Here is a 17,226-nt window from a genome sequence, read left to right on the forward strand (position 1 = left end):
AGGGAGATGAGATCATTCCTGGCAGGTCAGTATTTACTCATCCTGAACTGCCAACAGAACAGGCTTCAGCTAAGGACAGCTTGCAGGCCAGGGAAGAAGAGGGGGAGGAGCTGTCTGCTGTAGTGAAGCTCCCAGCACACAGGGCAGAAAAGCGGAGGATTGCTCAGGAAAAGGCCCGGCTCCTGTTGATGGGCTGCACCAGGAGCTATTTAGCACAACAGGCAAAGGAAAGCATTGCTGGAAGCAATGGGTGTGGGTTGTGGTTGTGTGCTCATTTGTGTTTCCTGAGACTCTGAATTACTATAACCCATGAGCTAATGGATGTACTTTAAGTTTTGCCTGGGGGGAGGCAGGGGGCTTTAGGTTTCTTCATTGGACTTATTGTTTGAGTAGCTTGCTATTTGTGTTGTGGACTAATTGGCCATTGCCTGGGGAATTAATCTGGGCTTCTTCATGGCTGTCTTCGGCTGGGACAGTTATAAAGCCGGGTGAAGAGAACTACTGGGGGAAGACAGATAAAATACTCCATAAATCACACTGATGTGTGCATGTCAATGAGGGGCACAGAACAGGTGTATATAGTAATGTTGCAATGCACATTTTGTAAAGATTTTGTTATTGCTATATGCATATGTATTTATATGCCTATGTTCTTAGAATGTGTATATCAAAATAGGTAAGGGATTGACTGTTAACTCTATTATAGGTAGTCCTTACATAATGACAGTAATTGGGACTAGAACTTCCACCTCTGATTGAGGCACTTGTAAAGTGCAATATCTCATGACTGTGCTACTTAGAGACAAAAATTACAGCACTTCCAATTGCCATCATGAAAAGAATCCTGCACCATTCTTAAGTGTGATATCACGTGGTAGCCATTTGCAAATTCCTGCTGGCTTTCCCATTGACTTTGCTTGTAGGAAGCACGCCCCAAAAAAGTACAAATGGCAAACACATGACCCTGTAAATACAAATAGTCCTTGACTTACAACCATTCATTTAGTGGCTTTTAATATTACTATGGCACTGAAAAAAAGATAATTTGTGACCATTACAGCATTCATAATCTGAAGCTTGGAAATTCATGCAAGGCAATGCTTTATAGTCTATGGCTCCATTTCCTACTATTCTGACATCTAGGGAACTTCCCCAGTCCATTTCTTCTATATTTAATTCTGTGCCAACAATTACTGTATTTTTTCAATCATTCTCAGTGAATTTGATGAAAGAAGAAAGATATTCAAACATATTTTTTTTCCAAATGAGAACAACATCCCAGTGAAATTATGTCAAGAAGACTTACCATAGTTATGGAATAGTTAAGGTATGTGTGCAGGTTTCTTGTTTCTCGTTGTACCATTGTCTTCCAGAGATCTCCTAACCTCCTAAAATCAATTAATTTAATAAATTTCTCCCTTGAGATTTGTTAAGATAGCAATAGCTCTTAGACTTATATACCACTTCGTAGTGCTTTTACAGTCCTCTCTAAGCAGTTTACAGAGTCAGCCTATTGCCCTCAACAATCTGGGTCCTCATTTTACCCACCTGAGAAGGATGGAAGTCTGAATCAACCATGAGCCGGTGAGATTTGAACTGCTGAACTGCAGCTAGCTGTCACCTGAAGTAGTCTGCACTCTAACCACTGCATCAAGATGAGGACTACAGGCATGGAGGCAGCAAAGAAAAGGAGAGATAGGCAAGACAAACCAACAAAACAATGCACCATCTGTCCCCAGTCATAAAATACTGTAAGTTCATCAAAAACTGTCAAAGGCAAAGTTCAAGCAAGTTGAGAATGATGTAGAAAATTCTCAAGTGGAGATAGTCTGAAAATCTGAAAAGAGATTTCGGCACAGTGTTAATCTTTTAAATGCTACTTACTCATCTTTGTTCTGTTCTTTTAACAAATGATATTTTGTTGTGATGTTTTTTACAATCCCAAAATTCCCTTGCTAGTTCGGTCATTGTCTGTTCAAGCTTTTTTTCTAGAGAATGTGAGTGGGGTTTGTTTTCTTTTAATCTCAGCAATCGTTTTACCTTTGTTGTCTTGGAGTATTCACCCTTTAGTTGCAGGGTGTTTAATCATTTACATTCCCTAGGAAGTATATTTAAAGGATGTTTTCTTCCCATGCAGGAACTTCAAATTTTGCCTCGAATTTTAATTATAAATGTTATTCATCTAAAACAAAGATGGGGGACCAGTAATCCACTTTGATTAATAGAATATAAATAATAAACTGCCCCATTCTTATTAATACTGGGAATGTGCATAAACAAAGAAATAATCTAGGTATTGTGGCATGGTATAAGTCAGGGGTGTCAAATTCAAGGCTTGCGGGCTGGATCCAACCCATGGGGTGCTCAAATCTGGCCGGTCTGGAAATAGCAAAGGACCAGCTCGCTGTGCCTCTGGCAGCCCAAACACTCCATTTTTGACCTAGATAGCCTCCTGCAACCACTTTGCAGGCCAAAATGGGATGGGGGAGTTGCAGGAGGCGTCCATCCCCTCCTCCTCCCAGTCAGCCCACGGAGGAGAACTAGAATACTGATCCAGCCCTCGAAGAAATCCAGTTTGACAGCCCTGGTATAAGTGCATATCCAAGCAGTGTGACCTTTTGTAAGCCTGTTAAAGATTGCACTGTGACATCATCTGAAAGGGGACCCATATTTTTCAACCCATTTTTTTCCTTTTCATGTACCGTATATTCCGCCGTATAAGGCGACTGGGCATATAAGACGACCTCCTACTTTCAGGCGCCCGCAAGCCAGCTGAAGGCTTCTGCGCTGCTGGTCTTTCATAGTTTGAGCTCAGCACCTTCCTCCTCCAGACTGCCAGCCAGACCTTACTAAGCCGTCCCAGCACTCATCCATCCACATGCCCAGGCAAGGAGCACCAAAGTTATCGATTGAAAAGCTGGCGTCTGCTCTGGTGGTGGCATGGCTTTTTGCTTGGCGGCATTGCTTTTTCTTTGTTTTGTTTTTTGGGTATGGTCTTTCTTATACCCGGCATATAAGACGACCCCCGATTTTTGAAATAATTTTTTGGGGTTAAAAAGTCCTCTTATACACCGGAAAATATGGTATTATAGAAGAATTATATTTTCTAGATATGGGATTCTGAATTCTATAGAAAACTTCATCATTGTTATTTGCTGGTGTTTGCTTGCCAATGAATCCTCGTGGCAGATTTTGTGTGGTCTTCAAAGGCTGTTAGAAGGAGGTGGGATCCTCATGTAACAAGCTAGAGCCATAAGTATCCAGGTTTTTCTTAGTTATGTTTCAATATGGCAGCGGCTGAATTTGAGTGAGGAATCAGGGAGATGACCTGAAGGGATATTTGGCAAGAATCATTATATTAGCACAGAGGGGTGAAATATACCTTAGGTCCATGATGGCGAACTCAGCTCCATCACGCATGTGCATGTGCCTCCCGCCAGCCTGCTGATTTTCGGGTCTCAGTCACACATGCCTCCCGCACCCCTATTTTGTTTCAGGAGTCTTCAGGGAGGCTTGCTAGGCACAAAATGGGCCGCAGGAGGTCGCGCACATGCACAGGGACGGCAGAGGGAGCGCTAGGGGGTCATGTGCACATGCACAGGGGATGGGACGCATTACATTATATGTATGGGCATGCACGCACACGCTGTCGTGCATGCACGTGCGATTTTGGCACACAAGGAGAAAAAGTTTAGCCATTACTGCCTTAGGTTCTGGAAAACATGATTGAATCAGGCAAACTCCTCTCTGATTCATTGGTATATAAAAAGAAAAAGAGATAAAGTACAATCAGGCTTTCACGATTCTGTTATTATATCTTATCACAAAAAATTATAGATGTAGACTGAAAAAATGATAGATCTATTGAAATCAGTATCTTGGTCTGGTCTACCTTGATGGGCTGACAATGTGGGACATTTTTACATTCACTTCTCTTGTAGTGGTCAACTAAGGCCCTGAAACTGACATAACATCTTCTGCCTTGTGAGTTTATTTGAACATGTCTACTCAAGTTATAAGTCAAGATGAGGTCACAGTCTTTTTTGCATGTCTTCCTGAACATTGTTCAATCCTTCCAATTGTTTAGACATAATGACGCTTTGAAGGAGAAGCAACCGTTCTCACTCTATAATCACGTTATTAATTCTTCCCGCATTCTTTCAGTCACTAACAATGTGCCAGGCTGTCCCTTCCTTATACCAATCTTATTTGATTAACTGTCTGCATTGATAGGACCTCTGGCTTCAAGACGTGTCAATCTTCAGTGTAATTAGTGACAATCAAAAAACAACATGGTCATCAACATGGACTCTGGGATCTGTTCTGTGAAGGGTATGGTAATAACATCTTTCACATCCATGTGACTTCGTTGCAGAGCTTGTGGGTGGGAAAATTTGGAGAACTGTCCCAATCAGTGACCCAGGCAGTCCTCTCGGACTTTGCACCAAGACCACATTAAATTTATTTACCATATTTTTCAGAGTATAAGACACATCTTTTCCCTCAAAAAAGAGCTGAAAATCTGGGTGCATCTTATACACTGAATACAGCATTTTGCCTCCTGAAGCCCCACACTTCACCAAAATGGCTGTGCCTCCCCTTATGGAAGCTTTCAGAGAGTTCCTGGGGTCTGGGGAGGGCAGAAATGAGCAAAAATGGGCCATTTTCCACCCCCCCCAGGGCCCCAGCAGCACTCTATAAGCCTCCATAAGGCTATGCATGCAAATTTTTTTGATGAAAAACGGGCCGTTTTTTGCTCGCTTTTGCTGTCCACCCCTCTTGAAGCACTTTGCAAGCCCCCCCCCCAAGGCTATTCATGCCTCTTTTTTTAAAAAAATGGCCCTGTTTTCATGAAAAACAGACTATTTTGGGGAGGTTTGCAGATGCCAAAATGTTTTTTTCCCCGTTTGGAAAGCTCTTTGATTGATGAGAATTACATTGATCAAGTGCTGTGCCAGCAGAAACAAAGTGTTAGGTGCTGCAGATTGTCAGCAATTTCCTTCTCCAGCCCATAGATAAATGCATCTGGAAACGTCTACCTGCCTGCCTACTCTCTCTCTTCCTACCTCTACTGTATTTCTCTCTCCCCCCTCTATCTACTTATGTACTACCTACTCTCTGTCTCCCTACCTATCTACTGTATTTCTCTCCTCTCTCTCTCCTCTCTCTCTCTCTCTCTCTCCGCCTCTCTCGCTCTCTCTCTCTTTCTATTCTCTCTATCCCTCTACCTACCTACTACCTACACTCTCTCTCTCCCTACCTACCTATTGTATTTTTTCTCTCTCTCTCCCTTATCAACCTACCTACCTAACTCTCTCTCCCTACTTACCTACTGTATTTCTCTCTCTTTCTCTCCCTCTCTATCCCTCTATCTATCTATCTACCTACCTACTTTTTGTTTTAATTTGCCTCTTCAAAACCTTGGTGCGTCTTATACTCCAGTGCCCTTATACTCTGAAGAATATGGTACCTCTCAACTGCTTTTATAAACTGCTGCATTTGCAACCACTCATATGAAGCTTGAGAGGAAGTTTGGGTGTAGTAATTGTAGCATCAGACTAGAAACCAGGAGACCATGAGTTCTAGTCTTTCTTTGGGCATGAAGCCAGCTGGGTATCCTTAGGCCAATCACTTTCTCTCAACCCTAGAAAAGAGGCAATGGCAAACCACTTCTGAAAAAAATTGCCAAGAAAATTTCAGGGACTTGTCCAAGCAAGCTTTCGAGAATCAGTTATAATAGAATAGAAGAAAAAGAAAAAGTCTACAGTTAATATTTTTTGTAGGAACTTTCTCAAACTTTACTACTATTGTGGATTACTCCTCATGAAATGATGAAGGAAATAATAGTGAATTATAGTTGAGAATCCCCATAGATGAATTATAGCTCTCCAACAACCTATACACCCATAGACTTAGAAAAGTTTGTTCTGACCTAGACTTCCCCAAAAAGCATGAAACGGATTCCTGGTCCTGACAAAGCCCCTTTATTCCTCTCATTCACATTCAGCAAGGCCTAGTAGTCTTTCAAAGGTGAAGTTGTAACCACAGACCTTATCTAGCTTGGAAAGCTGCCATGTAAATATTTTGCAAATGAGGTGCTGTGCAAGGAAAGATTGGGCACAGAGTCTCTGAGATTCACGGACAGATCTTCACACTCCTGAAATGAACTAATAAATGAATGGTTTCCTGCAAAAGTCCACTCCCCTTTCACTCCTTTTTTATTTCCTATGGGAGGGACCATTCACTGTCCACCTATATGGCTTTACTCCCAAGTCGATTCTGAATTCTTAACTGTTTCTTCCTTCTAGCTGCTCTGCGCATATGCAAAATGAGAACAGGCTCCAGCTGTTCCTCTGCCTCACTGCTGTCTAGCTCCAAAGGCAGCTGAGAACTACCTGCACCATCTGTGCCTCCAATGCAGAGGCCTCATCTGAGCCTTCCCCAGCCTCCAGGACTGGCCCATGTTCCTCCCCAACCTCCTCACTGTCTGTCTCTGCTGCCAGCTCTGCTGGCCACTGACGAGACACAACAAAGTTGCAGTTTACGTTTGTGTTGTTTAGTGACAGATTTGCCAGTTCCAATGGTCACTGTAAAGTGAGGATTGCCTGTGATAGCCTTGGCTTGTAGTTAGTAACAGGCAATCGCTTCAATTCATTAAAAGAGATTAAAAACTGATTGAATCTTAACAGGACTCCGAATGTCACAATTTTGGAGAGATGGTAAATCTCTTAATCTGAATGGAGATATGGGAATTTGTAAACTGAGAATGCTTCTGTAATGAAACAATTCTAGGTATGTTATTGTGAATTCCTGAAGGAAAAAATGGCATATAAATTTAATGAAAAAAGAAGAATGTGGTGGCCTTTTATCACCTTTGGAGGGAAAATTGCAGAATTCCTCCATTTAACATATCTCACATTAGCAGACTTCAGATTTAATACACAAGATCCATTAGACCCAGAGGGTTGCTGCATATGGCATTATCCAAGGCTTACTATGGCCACTATCTTTCCCTGACTCCAGTCCATAAAGATGAGCAATCATTGTGGCTTGAATTCTCCAAAGGTTTGATCAGCAGCCTCTCTGTCTTTAAGCAACCTATCTACGGAGCTGGTGATTGCCAGAGCCATTTTGACCACTGTTTCTTGGTGACTCGCTTTGCTTCCTCCTCCTCCTCCAAGAGGGCAGCTGTGTGTTGCCACATAAAGTGACTCAAGGAGCTGCCACTCCTTTGTGGAAAGTTGCCAATGTATTTCTGGATTATATTTAAATATTATCTTTCAAGCCATTTGCAGCTTAGGTCCAGGCTACCAGAGAGAACACTCTTTTTATTTATTTTATTATATATATATATATCACATCCTTATTATTTTTTTATAAGAACTCAAGGCAGCAAACCACGATGTAAAAAAGATGTTGAGACTCTAGAAAGAGTCCAGAGAAGAGCAACAAAGATAATTAGGGATCTGGAGGCTAAAACGTATGAAGAACGCTAGCAGGAACTGGGTGTGTCTAGTTTAATGAAAAGAAGGACTAGGGGTGACATAACAGCAGGGTTCCAATATCTCAGGGGTTTCCACAAAGAAGAAGGAGTCAAACTATTCTCCAAAGCACCTGAAGGCAGAACAAGAAGCAATGGGTGGAAACTAATCAAGGAGAGAAGCAGCTTAGAACTGAGGAGAAATTTCCTGACAGTTAGAACAATTAATCAGTGGAACAGCTTGCCTCCAGAAGTTGTGAATGCTCCAACACTAGACGTTTTAAGATGTGATTGTCTGAAGTGGTGTAGGGTTTCCTGCCTGAGCAGAGGTTGGACTAGAAGACCTCCAAGGTTTCTTCCAACTCTGTTATTCTATTCTATTCTATTCTATTCTAAACATACCTAAGGCTCCCAACAACAGCAACCCTGTGAGGTGTGTTAGCCTGAGAGAAATCATTGGCCCAAAGTCACCCAGTCAAGCTGTCATATGTAACATGGGACTAGAACTCACAGTTTCCTGGTTTCTAACCTGGTTCCTTGGCTGTTCAATCCTTCATCTGCCATCAGTTCCAGTCCATTCCCTGAGATAATATAGGCCAGTTGTTTCTCTTGCAACAGAGGTCAGCTCTTTTTTGTCACTGCCCCCAAACTTTGCAATAAACTGAGGGACCAAACCTTTGAGTCAGCTTTTTAAAAAAGTTTGTGCATTTGCAAGCAAGCCTTTAATGGTTTTTTTTGTTGTTGTTGTTTAAATTCAATAGATTTTAAGTGTTTTAAATGTGGGCTTTTATTTCACTTTTATTTCATTCATCTTTGTTTTATTCTTTTTTTTTAAGGCTTTAAAGTAACAAGCCTATTGTTAGATAAAACAATGAGTACTTTTGTAGCTCCTTGAGCATCTTTGTTTTTTTTTTCCTGAGGCTGCTTTTGTTGTGTTGTGTTAATATAATAATTGTCCATAAACAACATATTTTGTTTTTCTTTACAAAATAGAATGATGGCTTTTGTTCATTAAATTGCTAATCTATATATACCTCTGTGAGAAGCCCCCCACCCTCCCAGAGAATAAATATTTTGAGGAATATTAAAAGAGGCAGAATATTATATTTCCCCAAAAGGAGAAATGGAGAAAAATCTTAACAAAGGCAGAAAGAGTCCCAGTCTTCCTGCCATAGGAAAACAGCTTCAAACTAAGAAGCTTGAGGAAGCTGGCTTTAGGAATGCAGATTTTCTGCCCAGAAAGACTGGGCCAATCTATCCATAAACAAAACACCTTCAGCCACATCTGGAGCTGATGGGATTAAGAATTTAGATTCCCCCACCCAAATTCTAAGGACAGAACATGACCTTTAGGACATCATAGGATTAACCTGCCGCCACTGAAATAGTAAAAGACATATGTCTCACTACTTTGCACAACCCCCTGGAGCATCTCAATCACCAAACTCCAGAACCCTATAAAAATCCATCCACTCACTCAGCCATTTTGTCAGCCACCCCAGAAATATGCTGCTGCCACTGAAACCATATAAACAGAAACCTTCTTTCCTTGTTGCCAGCCTCCATTTTATTTCCTGTGTCTTTCTCCCTGTTTGGAACCAGACCTCTTCCTACACCTTTTTTAAAAAGTTACTCCTTTCAGATCAACTGAAGAATTGTAAGGATTTGGGCTGCAGATAATCCAGCTGAGCACTTGATGGCAGCAAACAGAGGCAGACTTGACTACTTTGCTGCCATCTTATAGTCGTCAGGATGTTTGCTGTTAAAATTTGATAGACAAGAATAATGTTTTTTAAAGTTGGTAACTTTAAGATGTGTGGATTTCAACTTTTGGAATTCTCCAGCCAGCATGGGGAATTCTGGGAGTTGAAGTCCACACATTTGCTCATTCTGAAAAACTGCCCTAGAATAAAAGGAATTTCACTAGTTGATACCTCTGTAATTTTAATACAAGTGAAACACTGCTTATAGAAATGGCTTTATTGTAATGGGAGAAAAATTAAAACATTAACATTGGGCACTCTTGGTTTAAAATGCCTCAGGGATATTAAATAAATGTTTAATGCTTGCAACTGTACTTGTCTTTCAAACAAATCATGCTATTAATTAAATATCAACATATTTCTGGGAGAGTCAAATCACAATTTGTTTGAGTTATATATGACACAAAGGACAGGTAAGTCATTTACCATGTCAGCATTTCTACAATCCATGTCATTTAACTGTGTCTAGCCTTCCCTATGTGGGCATGGTCCCCTGACATATCATCAGCATGTCTGCCCAAGCCACAGATCCCCAAGGTACATCATTAATATACATTTTAATACGTACGTACGTACGTATGTATGTATGTATGTATGTATGTATGTATTGATGTACATTGTACATCAAAGTAAATGCATTGGAATGAGGTAGCATCACCTGTCATCAATTAGCTTAATCTTGATCTAGTCCTAGACATTAACATCTGCCCTAGAATATCAATTGAAACTGTCTCTAGATGTTATGCTTAAGCAAATACAGAAAGTGAATGTAAGAAACATGGGGAAACACACTGGTTTCATTCCCAGCATTTCCTTTCCAGTTTAATTAGTGACATAGAAAATACTTCTGGATAGGTTAGATTAAGGTTAAGTTTAAGGTTAGGTGAATAGAGGATAGGATAGGGTAGGGTAGGGTAGGGTAGGGTAGGGTAGGGTAGGGTAGGATAGGATAGGATAGGATAGGATAGGATAGGATAGGACAGAATCCATCAAGGTGTCAACTCTTAATGACCAGATTTTTCCTACAAGACTCTATTTCCAACTTGGTCCTTCAGATCTGTACAGCAATGTACTCATTGTTGCTGCAATTGAATTGATCCACCTTGATGTTGGTTCTCTTCCTTTACACTTTTCGGAACATAATTATTGATTACAGCAGAAAGCTAAGTCTTTATATACATATATCTTAAACATGCTTGAGCCTGGTCGTGTGTGCCTTTAGTGAAAATTTTGGATTGATTGTTCTAAGATCTATTGTTTCTTTTCCTGGCTATCCAGAAAAATTCAGCAGTCTTCTCCAACACCAAAGTGAATAAGTAAGAAGAGAATTTATCATCCCATGTCACCCCTTGAATGAACTGGAGCCTGCCTGTTTCACTGTATTCTACATGAACTATGGCTTCATGTTCTGTACATCGAGCTCAAATGAGGACATTTGAGGTGACATGTTCTGGGACCCCCCTTTTTCTAAGCACATTCCATGAACTGGCATTGAAGGTCTTTCTACTGAAACACTGACTTCTTAGTGATCACTTTTTTCACCTTTCTCAATTATATAGCCTGCATCAGTAATAATGCATTTTGCTCCTCTGGCTTCTCAAAAACAAGATTGAACACCTGGCATCTCCCTTTCCATATAGGACCTAAACCAGGGGTGGGATTAAATTTTTTTAGCAACCGGTTCTCTTCTCCCACACGGTATGAAATGAGGCATTTACTGTTGTCACTAATGTAATCAGCTGCTTCCAGCACCTTTTTATATCACTGCTTACCTAATATATGAGCCAGCTAGCTTTAGCGGGGAAGATCTTCATTAACATTGCTGGGAAATGTATGTATTTCTTTATTTTAAAGATTTATATGACCACCCACCTTAAAGCACAATATACATCCTTGCCATAACTTCTCAGCATTCTTAACTTATCCCTCTCAGGTATGCTCACCCCTCTCTTTGCCATGATGAGGCAGTCTAGGAAGACGTGAGGGTGACTGAACAGAATACTGGATTAGACAACACTGAATATGGATTTGATTTGATTTTTTTAAAATTGATCATGCAAATTTAAGTCATCTGCAAGGCTTTAAGTGTATTTATAGATCACTAAAGTTTTCTTGGACTATGAAAAAACTAGACAGGAGGAAAATTGAATCATTCAAGTTGTAGTGTTGAAGAAGACTCCTGTCATCACTAAGATGACAAACAAGCAAGTACTGGAGCATATAAAACCTGACATATTGCTGGAAGGAAAAAAATCACCAAATTCCACCTCGCTTATTGTGGCTGTGTCATGCAATCAAATTCAATGGAAAAGGCAGTTAAGCTCAGAATGATCAGTGGTGAAAAGAAATAAGACCACCAAATGGCTGGTCTCCATCAGTGTTGACAACCGCCAGAGCATGAAACAAATCAAAGAAGTGGTACGAGATTGGAAAACATGGAAAGAGCTGGTCCATAAAACCACCAAGATTCAGTTGAGCAGTTATCATCATCATCATCATCATCACCACCACCACCACCACCACCACCACCACCACCACCATCAGTTTCATGTTAGGACAGCGTTTTAATGTTAGATTTTTAAATAAAAATTTTCTCCCGCTTTTCATTTATTCTTTTTAATCTATGATACTTTGATGTTTTGCTGGTCATAACTGTGGCTTAATATGAAACACAGTAATGGCATAGCAATAATTTCACATATATCTGTAGAATAATAATATAACTGGGACTGTCCTGAGATAAATATATCTCCATATTCAAACCAATATTTACTGAAATGCAGCTTTTTGACTTGAGGAACTGCCCAGCTGCTACATAAAACAACAGACAATTATAGTTCATTTGATATTCTAAGGACATCACTCTATAATTCTAATAAATCCTTGGATTAAGAACATCTGATTTATGGACAAATCTTATCTACAAAGGGGGGCAAAGTTGCGTGTTTGGTGGCCTTTCAACTCCGACAGACCTTGGATGAAGCAGATTATCTAGATCCCTTTCAGTCGGGTTTCAGGCCTGGTTACTCCACCAAAACTGCTTTGGTCGCGCTGACCGGTGATCTCTGGTGGGCCAGGGATAGAGGACATTCCTCTATCCTGGTGCTTCTTGACCTCTCAGCGGCCTTCGATACCATCGACCATGGTATCCTTCTGCGACGACTGGGGGAGGTGGGAGTGGGAGGCACCGTTCTACGGTGGTTCTTCTTTTACCTCTCGGATAGGTTACAGTCGGTATTGGTTGGAGGACAGAGGTTGACCCCTAGGCCCCTAAAGTATGGGGTGCCTCAGAGCTCGGTCCTGTCCCCTCTCCTATTTAACATCTACATGAAGCCGCTGGGTGAGATCATTTGCCGGCACGGGATCAAATACCACCAATACGCGGACGATACCCAGTTGTATCTGTCTGCCCCGTGCCAATTCAGTGAAGCGGTAGAAGTGATGTGCCAGTGCCTGGAGGCTGTCAGGGTCTGGATGGGAGTAAACAAGCTGGCACTCAATCCAGACAAGACTGAGTGGCTATTGATGTTGCCCCCCAAGTACGGTCCAGATATTCCATCTCTCAGCCTGGGGGGTGAAACTCTACACCCCTCAGAGAGGATCCGCAACTTGGGTGTCCTCCTGGATTCGCAGCTGACATTAGAACACCACCTGTCAGCTGTGACCAGGGGGGCTTTTGCCCAGGTTCGCCTGGTGCACCAGTTGAGGCCCTACCTGGACCGGGAGGCACTTCAAATGGTCATTCATGCTCTCGTCACCTCTAGGCTTGATTACTGCAATGCGCTTTACATGGGGCTGCCCCTGAAGAGTGTTCGGAGACTACAGTTGGTCCAGAATGTGGCCGCGTGAGCGATATCGGGTGTACCTAGATACACCCATGTTACACCTATCCTCCGTGAGCTGCACCGGCTTCCCATCGGTCTCCAAACGCACTTCAAGGTGCTGGTTATTACCTTTAAAGCCCTACTTGGCTTGGGACCTGGATATCTTCGGGGCCGCCTCCTGCCACATACCTCCCAATGACCTATAAGATCTCACAGACTGGGTCTTCTCCGGGTGCCGTCAACCGGGCAATGCTGGTTGACGACCACTCAGGGGAGGGCTTTCTCTGTAGCTGCTCCAGCCCTGTGGAACGATCTGCCCGCAGAGATCCGGACCCTTCCCACTCTCTCGGCCTTCTGAAAAGCCACTAAAACCTGGCTGTTCTGGCAGGCCTGGGGCTGTTGACCCCAAAAAACGGTCCAGCCCCATCTAGAACTGAGTGTATGTGTGTTATTTTTAAATTTATCTTTTCTTTTCTCTATATTTTAGTTTTTGACGTTATTTTTGTATTTGTAAGCCACCCAGAGTCCTACGGGATTGGGCAGCATATAAATTTTATTAAATTCAAATTCAAATTTAATATACAATCTGTTTTGAGAAGTTCATGAAAATACTGCATGACTTCAGGCCCAATGGTGGCCGTTTTCACCCTCCCAGAGGCTTGAGAAAAGCCTCTGGAGCCAAGGGAGGGCAACCCCCCCCCGCCCCCGTGGTCCAGAAGGCCAACTAGGCCACGCCCACCATGGCCATTCCTATTCAGCAACCAGGCAGAGAACCCCTTGCTAAAAAAAATCGAAGTCCACCCCTGAAGTACATTCCTCACTTACCACACATCCAAGGTAAGTGCTTTATTTTTTCACTGAATGGGATGAGAATGGTAAGGAAAAGTAATGAACGAAATGACTGGCACAATGCTGTATGTATGTATGTATGTATATATATATATATATATATATATATATATATATATATATATATGTATAGGTCTCTAGTTGTTCGGGTTTTCTCCCGCGTAGAATTGGAGATGTCTTGGCGACGTTTCGACGAAGTCACATTCGTCATCTTCAGGCTGCTGCTGACTACTTCAGGTTTGGTGTTTCCAGGAGTTCCACTATATATATTCATTCTTGTATGTGGTTTCTTGAGACTGACCGATGAAACTCTGGAGGGATTGTGAAGTTGAAACAAATGAATGTTTAATTCAACTCATTAATAAAACAATGGCTGAAGTTTCATTCCAGGTCAATGTAATGTTAAAATATCTGCTCTGGAGGACATCAAAATGCTGTGCAGAGAGCAGAAGCAGTTGCTAAGAAAGTTTCCTCTGGGTTGTTGTGCTGTGCATTCTTCTCTTGGTGTTCCATATTTAATTTCTTAAGCAAAGAGATATTTGATCCTCTGACTTTCCCAAGAATCCATTAACCTCTCCTTGCAGCCATGTATAATTCTTCTTTTTTTCCTCAGTTGAGTCATCCTAGCTTGTCATCCTCAAGGAGCAAAGTACCGTCTAGTATTTCTTATAAAACAGAAATGAAAAATCAGATGCACATAGTTTGAGCATCACTTGTCTTGAATAATTGATAGATAAAAAAAAGCTCAGTGGGAAGAAACACATTAAAATTAATCTGAGATAGCTTAGAGAAATGCAGCTTTACCCCATGGTGGATACAATTGCATACAAAGTTCCCAGCTCAGTGAGAAGATCTGCATGGGGTATTTTCCCTTCTGGGCTAAGATGTTGGTTGCTAGGCACCAGTATCCGCAGAGGTTAATGAAGGACATCCATAATAAATTAGATGAAATCAATGCACAATGCCTTTAAAAAGGAATATCGATTGAGAGGTTTGAGTTTCCTAACACTTGTTCCTCCTCAATTCCTTCTAGTGGTATACAGCACTTCCTGGCTTTTCTATGATCACAAGTCTACCAGATGAAAATGAATGATTGAGGTCTCAAGGAATGCATTTAATCAGTCCATCAGAATCCTGCTTCTCTCCTTGATTGGTTTCCATGCATTGTTTCTTGTCTTGGTTTCTGGTGCTTTGGAAAATAAGCAGACCCCCTCTTCTTTGTGGCAGCCCCTTAAATATTGAAATAACTGTTATCGTGTCACCCCTAATCCTTATTTTCTCTAGACTAGCCGTACCCAATTCCTACAACCGTTCTTCATATGTTTTCGTCTCCAGGCCTTTCATCATCCTAATGTTGAATGTTGAATGTTGATTTTATTTATATGCCGCCCTTTTCCCCCGAAGGGGACTCAGGGCGGCTCACAACTCAACCAGGGAAGGGGGATACAAACAGAAAATTAAAACGACACAAAAACAATACATAATTTAAAATACACAACAGTCATACCAATTCGAGATGGGGGCAATAGTTCTTTAGCCCCAGGCCTATCTGAACAGCCAGGTTTTAAGGGCTTTGTGGAAGGCCTGGAGGGTGGTGAGGGTTCGAATCTCCACGAGGAGTTCGTTCCAGAGGGTCGGAGCAGCCACAGAGAAGGCTCTCCTCCGGGTAGTCGCCAGTCGACACTGGCCGGCGGATGGAATTCGGAGGAGACCTAATCTGTGGGATCTAATCGGTCTAGTGGAGGTAATTGGCAGCAGGCAGTCTCTCAAGTACCCAGGTCCAATACCATGCTAATTGCTCTTCTCTGCATTTTTTCCAAAGTTTCAACATCTTTTGTGTAATGTGGTGACCAAAAATGGATGCTGTATTTCAGGTGTGCTCTTGCTAAGGTTTTATAAAATGGTACTGCTCTATCTCATATATTCACGCATCCTTGCTCATGTTCATCCCAATAAGGCTGGAGCCAGCATGTTGCCTTATGCCAACAAGAGAAAAGCAAAATGTACAAGAATCTGCTTTCCTTCCCCGGCCCCCTTTGCATGTTCATTTATTTATTTTTTGCCTTTTATCAAGCGTGCATGGTAAGAAATGTACAAAAGAACAATAGGAGACAAAGGAATTCTCAGATTGTTATATTATGGATAAAAGTGAAATGTTTTTAAGCACACCCCACATTCTTATATCACACAAAAATCTGAAGAATAGACCTTGGAATATTACATCCAGTTTTGGTCACCATAAAAATGATATTTAGTCTCTAGAAAGAGTGCAAAGAAGAGCAACAAGGATGATTAGGGAGCTGGAATCTAAAACAAATGAAGAACGGTTGCAAAAATTAGGTACATCTAGTTTAATGAAAAGAAAGATTAGGGATGATATAATAGCAGTGTTCCAATAACCAAGCACCTGCCATAAAGAAGAGAGATCAAGCTATTCTCCAATGCACCTGAATGGAGGTCAAGAAGCAATGGATGGAAACTGAGCAAGGAGAGAAGCAACCTAGAATTAAGGAGAAATTTCCTGACAGTTGCAACAATTAATCAGTGGAGCAGAGGTGGGTTCCTACCAGTTCACACCTATTCGGTAGAACCGGTTCGTCAAATCTACCGAACTGGTTAGAAGAGGTTCCACCAGTGGACCCGGAAAGCAGGCCACACCTACAGAAGAGGTTCCAAAATGTTTTGAAACCCACCACTGGTCCTTGGATATGATTATTCTACACTATCATGCTCATATTTATAAAACTCAGTGCCTTTGTGAAAGGTAAGGATGACTACTGCGTTTGTGGTGCAATCAGAACATTGCGTGTGTTGAAGTTGTTTTAACGCAAACCAAAGATGCCTTTTAAAAAAACAAGTTTACATCATATTCTTATGCATGCCAGTGCTGTGTGTGAGGTAATTTAAGGTGGTTCTGACAAGTGTCGTCGGCATCTTCATATCCGGTCACATGGGCGGCAAGCCACTCCCATCCAGTCACATGGGCGGCAAGTCACTCCCACAAAGGAGGCCACACACACAGAGTAGGCTCGAACAATTTTTGAAACCCACCACTGCAGTAGAGCAACTTGCCTCCAGAAGCTGTGGCTGCTCCAATACTGCAGATTTTTTAATAAGAGATTGGCAACCATTTATTTGAAATGGTATGGGGTTTCCTCCTTGAGCATGGGGTTGGACTAGAAGACCTCCAAGGTCCCTTCCAGTTCTGTTATTCCATAATATCGATACTTGGAGATTTGTTTTTTTTTCTTTTAGCCTTTTTCAGGACTTGATCCATCTAATAACCATTTAAAGCAAAGCACAACACATA

This window comes from Thamnophis elegans, chromosome 2, assembly GCF_009769535.1.
Source record: "Thamnophis elegans isolate rThaEle1 chromosome 2, rThaEle1.pri, whole genome shotgun sequence".
NCBI classification, from domain to species: Eukaryota; Metazoa; Chordata; class Lepidosauria; order Squamata; family Colubridae; genus Thamnophis; species Thamnophis elegans.